This window comes from Scyliorhinus torazame, chromosome 5 (assembly GCF_047496885.1).
Source record: "Scyliorhinus torazame isolate Kashiwa2021f chromosome 5, sScyTor2.1, whole genome shotgun sequence".
NCBI classification, from domain to species: Eukaryota; Metazoa; Chordata; class Chondrichthyes; order Carcharhiniformes; family Scyliorhinidae; genus Scyliorhinus; species Scyliorhinus torazame.
This window is the reverse complement of record NC_092711.1, coordinates 170755234-170769252: the sequence shown is the minus strand read 5'-3', so window position 1 is coordinate 170769252 and position 14019 is coordinate 170755234. Positions and strand designations below refer to the sequence as shown.

The following is a 14019-nucleotide window of genomic DNA, read 5'->3' as shown; positions in this document are numbered from 1 at the left end:
GAATGTATTATATATATTATTGATGGTTCTGTCATAAAATACATGTAGTGTATCATAGTACTGTATCTACATTATATATTTCCAGTCATACAGTCATTGCAGCACTGACAGAATCCATTTGGGAACTCAAGTCAATGCTGACTCTCTGTACAGCAATCCAGTCAGTCCCATTCCCCCTCGATATCCCTGTTCACCTGCAAGTTTATTTTCTTCATATTTTATTTTGAATTATTGATCATCTCGACTTCCACAACCCTTGTGGGCAGTGGCCTTCAGTAGGGACCACTCCGTGACTAAGTAAAATTCTTCCTCAGAATCACCCCATCTCTAATCAGTAAATATACTTAGATGGAGAGTCTCTACTCTTGTACAGGTTGTAGTGAGTTTAGATTTGTTGATCAGCATCAATAAGCACCTTGATGAGAATTGGGAGGGAAAGGAAGTGAATCAAGTCCATATATTACACATATTTATTTGTCCAGTAACAGAGACATATATCTGTCTGGCAGCCTCTGTGTCCAGGACAGGAAGCAGTGAGCATGGATCTGTCAATCAGCCTGAATCAGCACCTTCAGGAGAATTGGGAGGGTGAATATTAGATACAGCAGAGTGAGAATGGAGGGAGAGTGTGTGGGATGTAGATTTAGAGCATTTGAGGGAAAGAGAGAGAGCAAACAATGTTCGATAGAAACTAGAATTGTCTGTTCTAAATTTCTATCTTGTACTGACAGTGATGGTTTTTGTAAAATCTTTTTTGCAGAAAGTTCGAACGAGAGGAATTTGAGGTGGATATCTCAAACTAAATATCACGTCAAGAACTGACTGAGTCATTCAATTATTGGGAACCGAAAATCATCGTCCTTTGAATCTAGAAGGAGAAATGTTTGTCTATTCTGTCTGCTTCAAGAGATTTTAAACATCGGTGTGTTTGGAAAAACACTGCGACACACACACACCCATGTGAGACTGTTACAGAGCACTGACTGTGGAAAGAGCTTCAACCACCAGTTACATGGTCTGAAAAAATACTACACCATTCATATCAGGGAGAGACTGTACACATGTTCTGTGTGTGGATGAGGCTTCAACTGATCGTCCAACGTGGTAAGACGCAAGATCATCCGGGCTATGGAGAAACCATGGAAATGTGAGGACTGTGGGAAGGGATTCACTAAATTATCCAGCCTGCAGACACACCAGCGAATTCACACCGGGGAGAGGCCATTCATCTGCACTGTGTGTGAAAAGGGATTCACCCAGTCATCCAACCTACAGACACACCAGCGAGTTCACACCGGGAAGAGACCATTCACCTGCACCGTGTGTGGGAAGGGATTCACTCAGTCATCCAGCCTGCTGAGCCACAATGTCATTCACACCAATGAGAGACCCTTTAAATGCTCTGACTGTGGGAGCAGCTTCAAACGTGCTGTAGGTTTGATGATCCACCAGCGCATTCACACTGAGGAGAGACCATTCATCTGCACTGTGTGTGAGAAGGGATTCACCCAGTTATCCAACCTGCAGACACACCAGCGAGTTCACACTGGGGAGAGGCCATTCACCTGCTCCGTGTGTGGGAAAGGATTCACTCAGTCAACCAGCCTGCTGAATCACAATGTCACTCACACCAATGAGAGACCCTATAAATGCTCTGACTGTGGGAGCAGCTTCAAACGTACTGTAGGTTTGATGATCCACCAACGCACTCACACTGAGGAGAGACCATTCAGCTGCTCTCACTGCACAAAGAGGTTTCGAAAGTCATCTGCACTGCGGGAACACCAGCGAGTTCACACTTGATTCACCTGCTCTGATTGTGGGAAGAGATTTAGTGATTCATCTGCCCTGTTGACACACCAGTGAGTCCACACTGGAAAGAAGCCATTCACCTGCTCTCACTGTGGGCAGGGATTCACTCAGTCGTCCAACATGCTGAGACACCAAAGGGTTCACAAGTAATGTCGGGTTGGATTCTGCTGTTATTCCTGCTGTTCATCACATCCAGGACTGAACCTGGAGTGGGTGGAGTGGTTTGTCTCCTCGTCAACTCCTGGTGCTCGGATGTGGCGACCCTGGTGAACTACTGCTCCCGGACCTGGAATGCCCGACTGTGAAGTACTGTCCATACTACCTCCCACGGAGTTCACTTCTGCCATCATCACGGCGGTCTACATCCCACCCCAGGCGGAAGTGAAGAAGGCGCTTGATGAATTCTAACCGCTATAAATAACAATGTAACCGAATACCCGGAGGCCTTGTTCATCGTGGCCGGGGACATCAACCAGGCCAACCTCAAGAGTGTACTGCCAAAATTCCACCAACACATCTCCTGTCCCGACAGCGGCCCCAACATCCTTGACCACTGCTACACAAACATCAAGGGCGCCTGATGATCCATCTCCTGACCGCACTTCGGAAAATCGGAGCACAAGATGGCGCTCCCTCTCCCGGCATACAAGCAGAAACTTAAGCAGAGAATCCGGTTAAGAAGGTCGTGCAATGCTGGTCTGAGGCAACAGAAGAGCTCCTGTGCGACTGCTTGGAGTCAGTGGACTGGTCCATATTCAAGAACTCAGCAGTCAACCTAAACGAGTATGCCAGCACCATCACAGACTTCATCAGCAAGTGGTAGAAGATTGTGTGTCAAAGAAGGTAGTACGTACGTTACCCAACCAGAAACCATGGTTTAATTGGGAGATTCACTCCCTACTGAAGGCCACGTCTGAGGCATTCAAGACAGGTGGCTCAACCTGTAAATCTAGGTACGACCTCTGCAAAGCCAACAGGGACGCCAAGCGACAATATCACGTGAAGCTAGAGTCACAGACTAACGACATGGACTCACATTGGTTATGGCAAGGCTCAAACAACATAATGGGCTACAAAGTAAAGCCGAGTAGAATCTTCAGCAATAGCGCACCCCTCCCCGACAAACACAATGCATTCGATGCTTGTTTCGAGCAGGAAACCAACAAACCGATGTCAACTGCCTCAGCAGTCTTGGACACACCAATACCCACCGTCACAGCCTCCCAAGTCAGATTGGCGTTCTTGAAAGTGAACCCTCAGAAAGCGATGGGTCCTGACGAGATCCCAGATCGCGCACCCAGGCGTGTTTGCGGACATCCTCAGCCTCTCCCTACTCCGTTCCGAGGTTCCCACCTGCTTCAAGAAGACCACCATCATACCAGGGCCAAAGAAGAACCAGGTAACGTGCCTCAATGACTGCAATCCGGTGGCCTTGACAGCGATCATTATGGTGTGCTTCGAGAGGTCGGCCATGACTCACATCCAACTCCAGACTCCCAGAGTGCCTTGATCCACTGCAATTTGCATACCGCCGCAACGGTCCACAGCAGACGCCTTCTCCCTGGCTCTACACTCATCCCTGCAGCATCTCGACAACAACGACTCCTACGTCAGACTCCTATTCATTAACTACAGCTGTGCCTTCAACACTATAATCCCAGCCAAGCTCACATCAAAACTCCAAGACCTAGGACGTGGCTCCTCCCTCTGTAACTGGATCCTCAAATTCCTGATACATAGACCACAATCAGTAAGGATAAACAACAACTCCTCCACGATAGTCCTCAATACCAGGGTTCCACAAGGTTGCGTACTTAGCTCCTATACTCCCTGTACACACACGACTGTGGCAAAATTTGGCTCCCGCTCCCATCTATGAGTTTGCTGATGACACGACCGTAGTGGGTCGGATCTCAAACAACAATGGGTCAGCGTACAGGAGGGAGATAGAGAATCTAGTGGCATGGTGTAATGGACAAAGACCGGGTCCCAAACACACACAGCGACTGGAGACACAGCAGGAGTTGAAATGGTTAATGTGGTCAGGGGATTGAGACACCATTGTGACATCATCAAGACATTGACACACACTCCAGAGAGAAACTGACTTAAAAACAATCCGGATAGAATTAAACACACTGGACATGGGCAAAGTGGGAGTGAAATTAAAGCGATAATGGGACAATGAAGTGCTTGGGAGAAATAATACTGAGTAAGAACTGTCCACAAAGAGAGAGCTGGAGAATCTTTTACATCCATATTTGATCTGTTCCTTGAAGCATCTGTCCTAATGTACCAGTAACTGAGAACTCACGGCGCTAATTCAGGAGAAGAAAAGATGGAGTAGATGTTACCCCAGGCGGAGCCAGAAAAGAAATGGGAAATAATGAAGTGACATTGAGTGATGGGTCAGAAAGACTCCTCCTCCCCCCCCCTTCTAGGTGTGGACTGTAAGATTCCTGGGGGACTCTCTACTTCAGGTTTTTTTGCTAATTAGTGAACATTAAATTAAATTGTATGACTGGCTGTGGATTTATTTTGAATTTGATTGTTACACTGCTCCTGTTTTTATTCCTGTTGTGATTACGCTCTGGGTAAGGATGGGTGACAGGTGACAGGATGGGAAATTGTGGTTTGGGTCTTCACTGACCAAATGTTTTATTGATCTGAAATGTGTAAAAGGGACCAAACTCCAGCAGAAATTGAGCAGAGCTGAGAACAGACAACTTGCTGTGGGAGAGGCCAATGTTCTGGCCTTTGCCTCTCTGGTGGCCCAGAGACGAATCCTACTAGGATGGAGGGACTCGGAACCCCCAAATTTGGGGTTATGGGTTAGTGACATGACGGGGATTCTCAGACTTGAGAAAATCAAGTTCGCCTTGAGGGGATAGCGACAGTGGTTTACCGTTCATTGACTTCAAGAAAAATTAAGCTGTCAGCGGGGGGGGCGGGGGGGGGGGGGGGGGTGGTTTGAGTAAGGTTAGGAACACCAGTGGAAAGGGGGGCTGGGGAAGGAGGTCCTGTTTTTGTAAGCCATGTTGGCTGGGGTTTGTTACTGGATGGGTGTGTTGTTTATCTTGTTTTGTTCCTTTTGATACCTGATGGTTAAAATTGTTACAATTATAAATGCCTTAATAAAATATTTTCAAAAAAAAAAACCTACGGTTCTGCTTCCTACTGATGCCAGCTCCTTTCCAGGGGTCACGGCATCTCCAGCCCTTAGCTCTGTTGCTGGGCTGTCAGTGACATGAGCAATAGAGAGACAGCAAGTTGTCTAAGGCTTAAATGAGAAGTTGAAACTTGTGGCACTAAACAACTGTGCAAGATCTCTGTAAAGATCAGTAATTCAAAAAAATAAATTGTAAATCCAAACTAGGAGCTTTTCACAGTAAATTCATTTGAAGCCTACTTGTGACAATAAGTGATTTTCATTTCATTTCATTTCAAATTAAAGAGTCATAAGACAAAAACTTCAAGTTTTATGACTTTTACTGCAACATACAAACTAGAAACAACAATGCCTAAACACTATTTTTATAGGGAATGTATCCCATAAACTATAAATAGAACGTTGCCTTTTTACTTTTAATACTATCAAAAATCACACTCCATGGTGGCGTTGCTGAAGTTGTCACTCAATTCTCCTGGAACCAGCCCAATGTGACTCTTCATTCCTGTGTTTACTTCCATTCTATTCCTTTGCATGACTGGCAATCCTTAACCCCAGAAGTGTCTTTTGCAGTGATGGTTCTCCTTATGATATTCAGGTGCTGATATAATAATAATCTTTATTGTCACAAGTAGGCTTCCATTAATACAGCAATGAAATTACTGTGAAAAGCCCCTAGTCGCCACATTCCGGCACCTGTTCGGGTACAGAGGGAGAATTCAGAATGTCCAAATTACCTAACAGCACACCTTTTGGGAGGAAACCGGAGCAGCTGGAGAAAACCCACACAGACAGGAGGAGAACGTGCAGACTCCGCACAGACAGTGACCCAAGCCAGGAATCGAACCTGGCACCCTGGTGCTGTAAAGCAACAGTGCTCAGTAATGTGCTACCATGCCGCCCATAACCAAGTGACTCTTCCAAATCCTGAAGTCTTTTTTTCTGCAAATCGACTAATATTCTGGAAAAGGTATTCACAATGGAAATTAAGAAGACAATTCTAGTTCCTATGAAACATTCTTTTCTCAAAAGCTGTAAATCTCCATCCAACACACTCTCCATTCTCACTCTGCTGTATGTAATATTCATCCTCTCAATTCTCTAAAAGTGCTGATTCAGGCTGACTGACAGCTCACTGCTTCCAGTCTTGGAGAGGCCTGAAAATCTCCATGCAGACTGCCAGACAGAAATATGTCTATATTACTGAACTCAAAATGTGTGCAACATAGACTGGATTCACTTCCTTTCTCTTCAGTTGCTGCAAGTCACCAACGTCCCCCCCAGAGTGAGACAAGAAATGGAAAGATAAAGTAGACTTGGAGCAGCTGCTCCCTATTGTGGGGCATTCTCGAACGAGAAGAGGTAGCAAATTCAAAACAGAGTTGAAGAGAAGCTTCTCCCAAGGGCTGTGGATCTGTGGAATTCACGACCCCAGAATGCGGTGGAGCTGGGACAGTGAGTAAATGTAGGGAGGAGTTAGACAGATTTTTAATCGAGTTTAGGGTTATGGAGAAATCTCAGGACGGTAGAGATAAGGCCAGGATGAGATCAGCCATCATCGAATGGCAGAGCAGACTCGATGGGCCAAATGGCCTAATTCTGCTCCTATATCTTATGAACTTATGAAAGGGGGAGACATTGATTTGCTCCCAGATGTTGCCCAGAGGAGGAAGTTTAGTCTGAAACTCATTGTTCAACCTCCACAGTGTGACATCGCAAAGGAGCTCGTCCTCTAAATCAGCCAATTGGAATAAATCCGCTCCGCACTGACGTCATTGCGTTAGAGCACACACGCCCAGCGCGCGGACACGGGAGCCCCGCCCCCACCTTTTGTTCCCCTCCCCCAACACTTCCTCGATACAGTTTCCAGGCAACCGACTGACAGCTCCGGCTATCGATGATTTCCTCTCCCCTGGCCCGGGACTGCGCATGTCTGAGCGACAGGGGGCAGCTGTGCATATACACGTGAGCTCACATCCGCAGACCTTACTGCTGAGTTGTGACCAATGGGATGATTGGAGGAGCGGAAGGACTCTGCTCCTCCGCCAATCAGAACTCCCCCATTGTCTCATTGCGGAAGCTGGACATGGAGGTTTCTGCAGCTGTTGTTCCTCCAACCCTGAATGAGCTTGAGCTTCACACAGACTCAATCATCTTCCTATCTCCAACATCTGTGAGTAAAACACTTTCTTTGCTCCCCCTTTCCATTTATTTACTTATTCTGACCTTCAATTGGTGACTTGCAGCAACTGAAGGGAAAGGAAGTGAATCCAGGGAGGGTGCAGACTCTGCAAAGCTTGGCCCAGGTCTCTCTCTCTCTCTCTCTGAAAGACATTGACATCCTTTGCTCCCTCAGCTTGACACATTTATTTGTCTGGCTAAAAGGATCGTCTCTTTCCTAATGTTCACAATTAAAGGGCTGCTTTCCCCAGGAGATGGCTGACATTTAAGGGGACAGTAAACAGGACATATTCAACCCAGCCAATTACTTCCCTATCAGTTTATTTCCATCATCAGCAAACTGATGGAAGAATTCATCGACAGTGTAATCAAACAGCACTTCACTGAGCAATAACCTGTTCGCAGACGCTCAGTTTGGGTTCCGCCTGGGTCACTCAGCCCCTGACCTAATTACGGCCTTGGTTCAAACATGGACGAAAGAGCTGCATGCCAGAGGTGAGGTGAGAGTGACTGTCCTTGACATCAAGGCAGCATTCGACCAAGTATGGCATCGAGGAGCCCCAGCTAAACTGGAGTCAATGGGAATCAGGGGGAAACCTCCGCTGGTTGGAGTCATACCTGGCATAAAGGAAGATGGTTGTGGTGATTGGAAGTCAATCATCTCATCTCCAGGGCATCACTGCAGGAATTCCTCAGGGCAGTTTCCTCAGCCCAACCAACTTCAGCTGCTTCATTAATGACCACCCTTCTATCAAAAGGTGAGAAGTGGGAATGTTTATGGATGACTGCACAATGTTCAACACCATTTGCGACTCCTCAGATATTGACGCAGTTCATGTCGAAACGCAGCATGACCTGGACAGTATCCAGGTGTAGGCTGATAAGTGGCAAGTTACATTTGTGGTACACAAGTGCCAGGCAATGACCATCTCCTACAAAGGAGGATCTAACCACCACCCCTTGACATTCAGTGTCATTCACATCACTGAATCCCCCACAACCAACATCCTGAGGGTTACCATTGATCAGAAATTCAACTGCACTAGCCATATTAATACGGTGGCCACCAGGGCAGGTCAAAGACTACAGCAAATAACGCACCTCCTGACCCCCAAAACCTGTCCACCATATACAAGGAACAGGTCAGGCGTGTAATAGAATAATCACCACTTGCCTGGTTGAGTGCAGCTCCAACAACACTCAAGATGCTGCTCTACACCATCCAGAACAAAGCAGCCTGCTTGACTGCTCTCCCTTCCACAAATATTCAAACCCTCCAACACCGACAAACAGTGGCAGCCGTGTATACCATTTACAATGTGCACTGCAGTAAATCACCAAGGTTCCTCAGACAGCACCTTCCAAACCCATGACCACTACTATCTAGAAGGACAAGAGCAGCAGATACCTGGGAACCCCACCACCTGGAGGTTCACCTCCAAGTCACTCACCAGCCGGACTTGGAAATATATCGCCCTTCCTTCATTATTGCTGGGGGCGATATCCTGGAACTTCTTCCCTGACAGCACAGGGGATGTACCTACAACTCAAGGACTGCAGCGGTTCAAGAAGGCAACTCATCACCACCTTCTGAAGGGCAACGAGGGATGGGCAATAAATGCTGGCCTCATCATCGACGTCCACAATGTTATATCGGACAGAGATGTATCTAGTGTTATATGGAATGTATTAAATATATTATTGATGGTTCTGTCATAAAATACATGTATTATTATTTCTAGTTTTATAGTAATATAGTACTGTACCTACATTATATATTTCCAGTCATTGCAGCACTGACAGAATCCATTTGGGAACTCAAGTCAATGCTGACTCTCTGTACGGCAATCCAGTCAGTCCCATTCCCCCTCGATATCCCTGTTCACCTGAAAGCTTATTTTCTTCATATTATATTTTGAATTAGTGATCATCTCGACTTCCACAACCCTTGTGGGCAGTGGGTTCCTGCTCATGCCCACTCCATGACTAAATAAAATTCTTCCTCAGGATCACCCCGTCTCTAATCAGTAAATATACTTAGATGGAGAGTCTCTACTCTTGTGCAGGTTGTAGTGAGTTTAGATTTGTTCATCAGCATCAATCAGCACCTTCAGGAGAATTGGGAGTGGAAGGAAGTGAATCCAATCCGTATATTACACACATTTATTGTCCAGTAACATAGACACATATCTGTCTGGCACCCTCTGTGTCCAGGACAGGAAGCCGTGAGCATGGATCTGTCAATCAGCCTGATTCAGTGCCTTCATGAGAATTGGGAGGGTGAATATTAGATACAGCAAAGTGAGAATGGAGGGAGAGTGTGTTGAATGGAGATTTAGAGCATTTGAGGGAAAGAGAGAGAGCAAACAATGTTCAATAGAAACTAGAATTGTCTGTTCTGAATTTCTATCCTGTACTGACAGTGATGACTTTTGTCAAATCTTCTTGCAGGAAGTTAGAATAAGAGGGGCTAGAGGCCGATATCTCAAACTAAATATCGCGTCAAGAACTGTCTAAGTCACACAATACTTGGGAACCGAATATCATCGGTCTTGAATCTGGAATGAGAAATGTTTGTCTATTCTGTCTGCTTCAAAAGATTTTAAACATCAGTGTGTCTGGAAAAGCCACCGAGACACACACACCCGAGTGAGAGTGTTCCAGAGCACTGACTGTGGAAAGAGCTTTAACCAGTTACACAGCCTGAAAAAACATCACACCATTCACATCAGGGAGAGACCGTACACGTGTTCTGTGTGTGGACGAAGCTTCAACTGATCGTCCAACGTGGTGAGACGCAAGATCACCCGGACCATGGAGAAACCATGGAAATGTGAGGACTGTGGGAAGGGATTCAAAGGCCCATTCGGGCTGGAAAGGCATCAACGCAGTCACACTGGAGAGAAGCCGTTCACCTGCTCTGTATGTGGGAAGGGATTCACAGCCCCACATGAACTGGAAAGGCATCAACGGAGTCACACTGGAGAGAAGCCATTCACCTGCTCCCAGTGTGGAAAAGGATTCACTGACATTGGCAACCTGTGGAGACACGAACGGGTTCACACTGGAGAGAGGCCATTCACCTGCACGGACTGTGGGAAAGAATTCACTCGGTTATCCCACCTGCAGAGACACCATCGAGTTCACACTGGGAAGAGTCCATTCACCTGCTCTGTGTGTGGGAAGGGATTCACTCAGTTACCCAACCTGCTGGTCCACCATCGGGTTCACACCGGGGAAAGGCCATTCACCTGCACTGTGTGTGATAAGGGATTCACTCGGTTAGCCCACCTGCAGACACACCAGCGAGTTCACACTGGGGAGAGGCCATTCACCTGCACTGTATGTGGGAAGGGATTCAGTCAATTATCCAGCCTGCTGAGCCACAATGTCACTCACACCAATGAGAGACCCTTTAAATGCTCCGACTGTGGGAGTGGGTTTAAAAGCTCTCAGGTACTGATGATCCACCAGCGCATTCACACTGAGGAGAGACCGTTCAGCTGCTCTCACTGTACAAAGAGGTTTAGAACCTCATCAAATCTGATGAAACACAAGCGAGGTCACACCTAACAATGAAGCAGAATACCTGGAGGCCTTGTTCATTGTGGCTGCGGACTTTAACCAGGCCAGCTTCAAGAGTGTACTGCCAAACTTCCACCAACACATCTCCTGTCCCGACAGGGGCCCCAACATCCTTGACCACTGCCACACAAACATCAAGGGCGCCTCTCGATCCATCCCCCAACCGCACTTCAGAAAATCGGACCACAAGACGGTGCTCCTTCTCCCGGCATACAAGCAGAAACATAACGGGAGAATCCAATTAAGAAGGTCGTGCAATGCTGGTCTGCGGCAACGGAAGAGCTCCTGCGTGTCTGCTTGGAGTCAGTGGACTGGTCCATATTCAAGAACTCAGCAGCCAACCTAAACGGGTATGCCAGCACCATCACAGACTTCATCAGCAAGTGGGTAGAAGAGTGTGTGAAGAAGGTAGTACGTACGTTACCCAACCAGAAACCATGGTTTAATCGGGAGATTCACTCCCTGCTGAAGGCCACATCTGAGGAGTTCAAGACAGGTGACCCTGACCTATACAAGAAATCTAGATGCGACCTCTGCAAAGCGAACAGGGACATCAAAAGACAATACCAGACTAATTCAATGCATTCTATGTTCACTTCAGGAAACCAACAAACGGTTGTCAACTGACCCAGCAGCCTTGGGCACACCCATACCCACCGACACAGCCTCCAAAGTCAGATTGGCCTTCTTGAAAGTGAACCCTCGGTAAGCGGTGGGTCCTGACCGGATCCCTGGTCGTGCACCCAGGTCCTGCACGGACCAATTGGCGGATGTGTTTCCGGACATCCTCAATCTCTCCCTACTCCGTTTCAAGGTTCCCACCTGCTTCAAAAAGACCACCATCTATACCGGTGCCAAAGGAGAACCAGGCAACGTGCCTCAACGACTACCATCCGGTGGCCTTGACATCGATCATTATGATGTGCGTCGAGAGGTTGGCCATGAGACACATCAACTCCAGACTCCCAGAGTGCCTTGATCCACTGCAATTCGCATTCCACCGCAACCGGTCCACCGCAGATGCCATGGCCCTACCTGTCCACCGCAGATGCCACCGCCATCTCCCTGGCCCTACACTCATTCCTGGAGCATCTCGACAACAAGGACTCCTATGTCAGACTCCTATTCATTAACTACAGCTTCGCCTTCAACAGCATAATCCCAGCCAAGCTCGTATCAAAACTCCAAAACTTAGAACTTGGCTCCTCCCCCTGCAACGGGATCATCGACTTCCTGACCCACAGATGACAATCAGTAAGGATAAGCAACAATGCCTCCTTCGCGATAGTCCTCAATACCGGTGCTCCACTAGGCTGCGTACTTAGCTCCCTACTATACACCCTGTGTGGCAAAATGTGGCTCAACCTCCACCTACGTGTTTGCTGATGACACGACCGTATTGGATCGGATCTCAATCAACAACGAGTCAGAGTACAGGAGGGAAATAGAGAACCTAATGGTGTAACGCCAACAGTGTCAGCAAAACTAAGGAGCTGGTCATTTACTTCAAAAAGCAAAACATCGTACATACCCCTGTCTGCATCAATGGGGCCGAGGGGGAGATGGTTGACAGCTTCAAATTCCTAGGTGTGCACATCACCAACAATCTGTCCTGGTCCACCCACGTCGATACTACCACCAAGAAAGCACAACAGCACTTATACTTTCTCAGGAAACTAAGGAAATTCAGCATGTCCACATTGAATCTTACCAATTATTACAGATACACCATAAAAAGCATCCTATCTGGCTGCAACACAGCCTGGCATGGCAACTGCTCGGCCCAAGACCGTAAGAAACTACAGAGAGTCGTGAACACAGCCCAGTCCATCACACGAACCTGCTTCCCATTCATTGACTCTGTCACTGCTGATATGTTCCCAGTGCCCCATTCTATCCCTGCAGCCCCGCAGTTTAGTTCCCTCAAATGCCGATCCAATTTCCATTTGAAATCCTGCATTGTCTTCATTTCCACACAACACCTTCCCCTTACAGGTAGCGAGTTCCAGGTCATTACCATTCGCCGCATCAAAATATTCTCCGCCCCGCCAACTCGATTTTCAAATTTGCTGATGAGACCCCCATAGTGGGTTGGATCTCAAACAATGACGAGATAGAGTACAGGAATGAGATAGAGAATCTGGTGAACTGGTGCGACGACCAGAATCTCTCCCTCAATGTAAACAAAATGAAGGAGATTGTCATCGACATCAGGAAACGTAGTGGAGAACATGCCCCTGTCTACATCAATGGGAACGAAGTAGAGAGGGTTGAGAGCTTCAAGTTTTTAGGTTTGCAGATCACCAACAACCTGTCCAGGTCCCCCCATGCCGACACTAAGTTAAGAAAGCCCACCAACGACTCTACTTTCTCAGAAGATTAAGGAAATTTGGCATGTCAGCTACGACTCTCAACAACTTTTACAGATGCACCATAGAAAGCATTCTTTCTGTTTGTATCACAGCTTGGTATTGAACCTGCTCTGCCCAAGACCGCAGGAAACTACAAAAGGTCGTGAATGTAGCCCAGTCCATCACACAAACCAGCCTCCCATCCATTGACTCTGTCTACAATTCCTGCTGTCTCGGAAAGGCAGCCAGCATAATTAAGGACCCCACACACCTCGGACATACTTTCTTCCACCTTCTTCCGTCAGGAAAAAGATACAAAAGTTTGAGGTCACGTACCAACCGACTCAAGAACAGCTTCTTCCATACTGCCATCAGACTTTTGAATGGACCTACCTCGTATTAAGTTGATACTTTCTCTACACCCTAGCTCTGACTGTAACATTATATTCTGCAGTCTCTCCATCCTTCTCTATGTACGGTATGAATTGTTTGTACAGCATGCAAGAAGCAATACTTTTCACTGTACACCAATACATGTGACAATAAATCAAATCAAATAAACCTAGCATAATCTTGTCCACTTCCCTCAAATCTCCCCTCGACCTCCTTTGCTCCGAGGTGAACAATCCCAGGCCTGACATGAACAAACAAACAGAATATGTTAATACCTGGGATCGAACGGGAATGTTTAATTTCTGTTTGAAAGATACTGGGAATATTGTCCTGGCCAATAAATGATTGGAATGTTTACTTGGGTGTGGGTGAATGGAATATATCAATCTGGTATCCTCCTACGTTCTAGTGAAAGTCTGGAATGTGCAGACGGGATGAAAAAGTTGATCACTTTCTCTTGGAAATATTGACATGCTTTTTAAAAAACAAAATAGAGGACCCAATTATTTCTTTCCAATAAAGGGGCAA

General features: G+C 46.8%; 1 protein-coding gene and 1 long non-coding RNA gene across 3 annotated transcripts in view; both read left to right on the top strand.

Moving 5' to 3' along the window:
* Positions 1 to 4333, top strand: part of LOC140420636 (uncharacterized) — a 39637-nt gene extending 35304 nt beyond the window's left edge. For both annotated transcript variants that reach the window (XR_011946485.1, XR_011946484.1), the window contains exon 3: positions 761 to 4333. The gene's annotated coding sequence lies outside the window, so the exon portion shown is untranslated. The remainder of the gene's footprint in view (positions 1 to 760) is intronic.
* Positions 4334 to 7048: 2715 nt separating this feature from the next.
* LOC140420649 (uncharacterized) lies at positions 7049 to 13663 on the top strand. The gene is made up of 2 exons (XR_011946497.1): positions 7049 to 7154; positions 9614 to 13663. It is a non-coding gene; the product is annotated as an uncharacterized lncRNA (long non-coding RNA).
* The last annotated feature ends 356 nt before the right edge of the window (positions 13664 to 14019 follow it).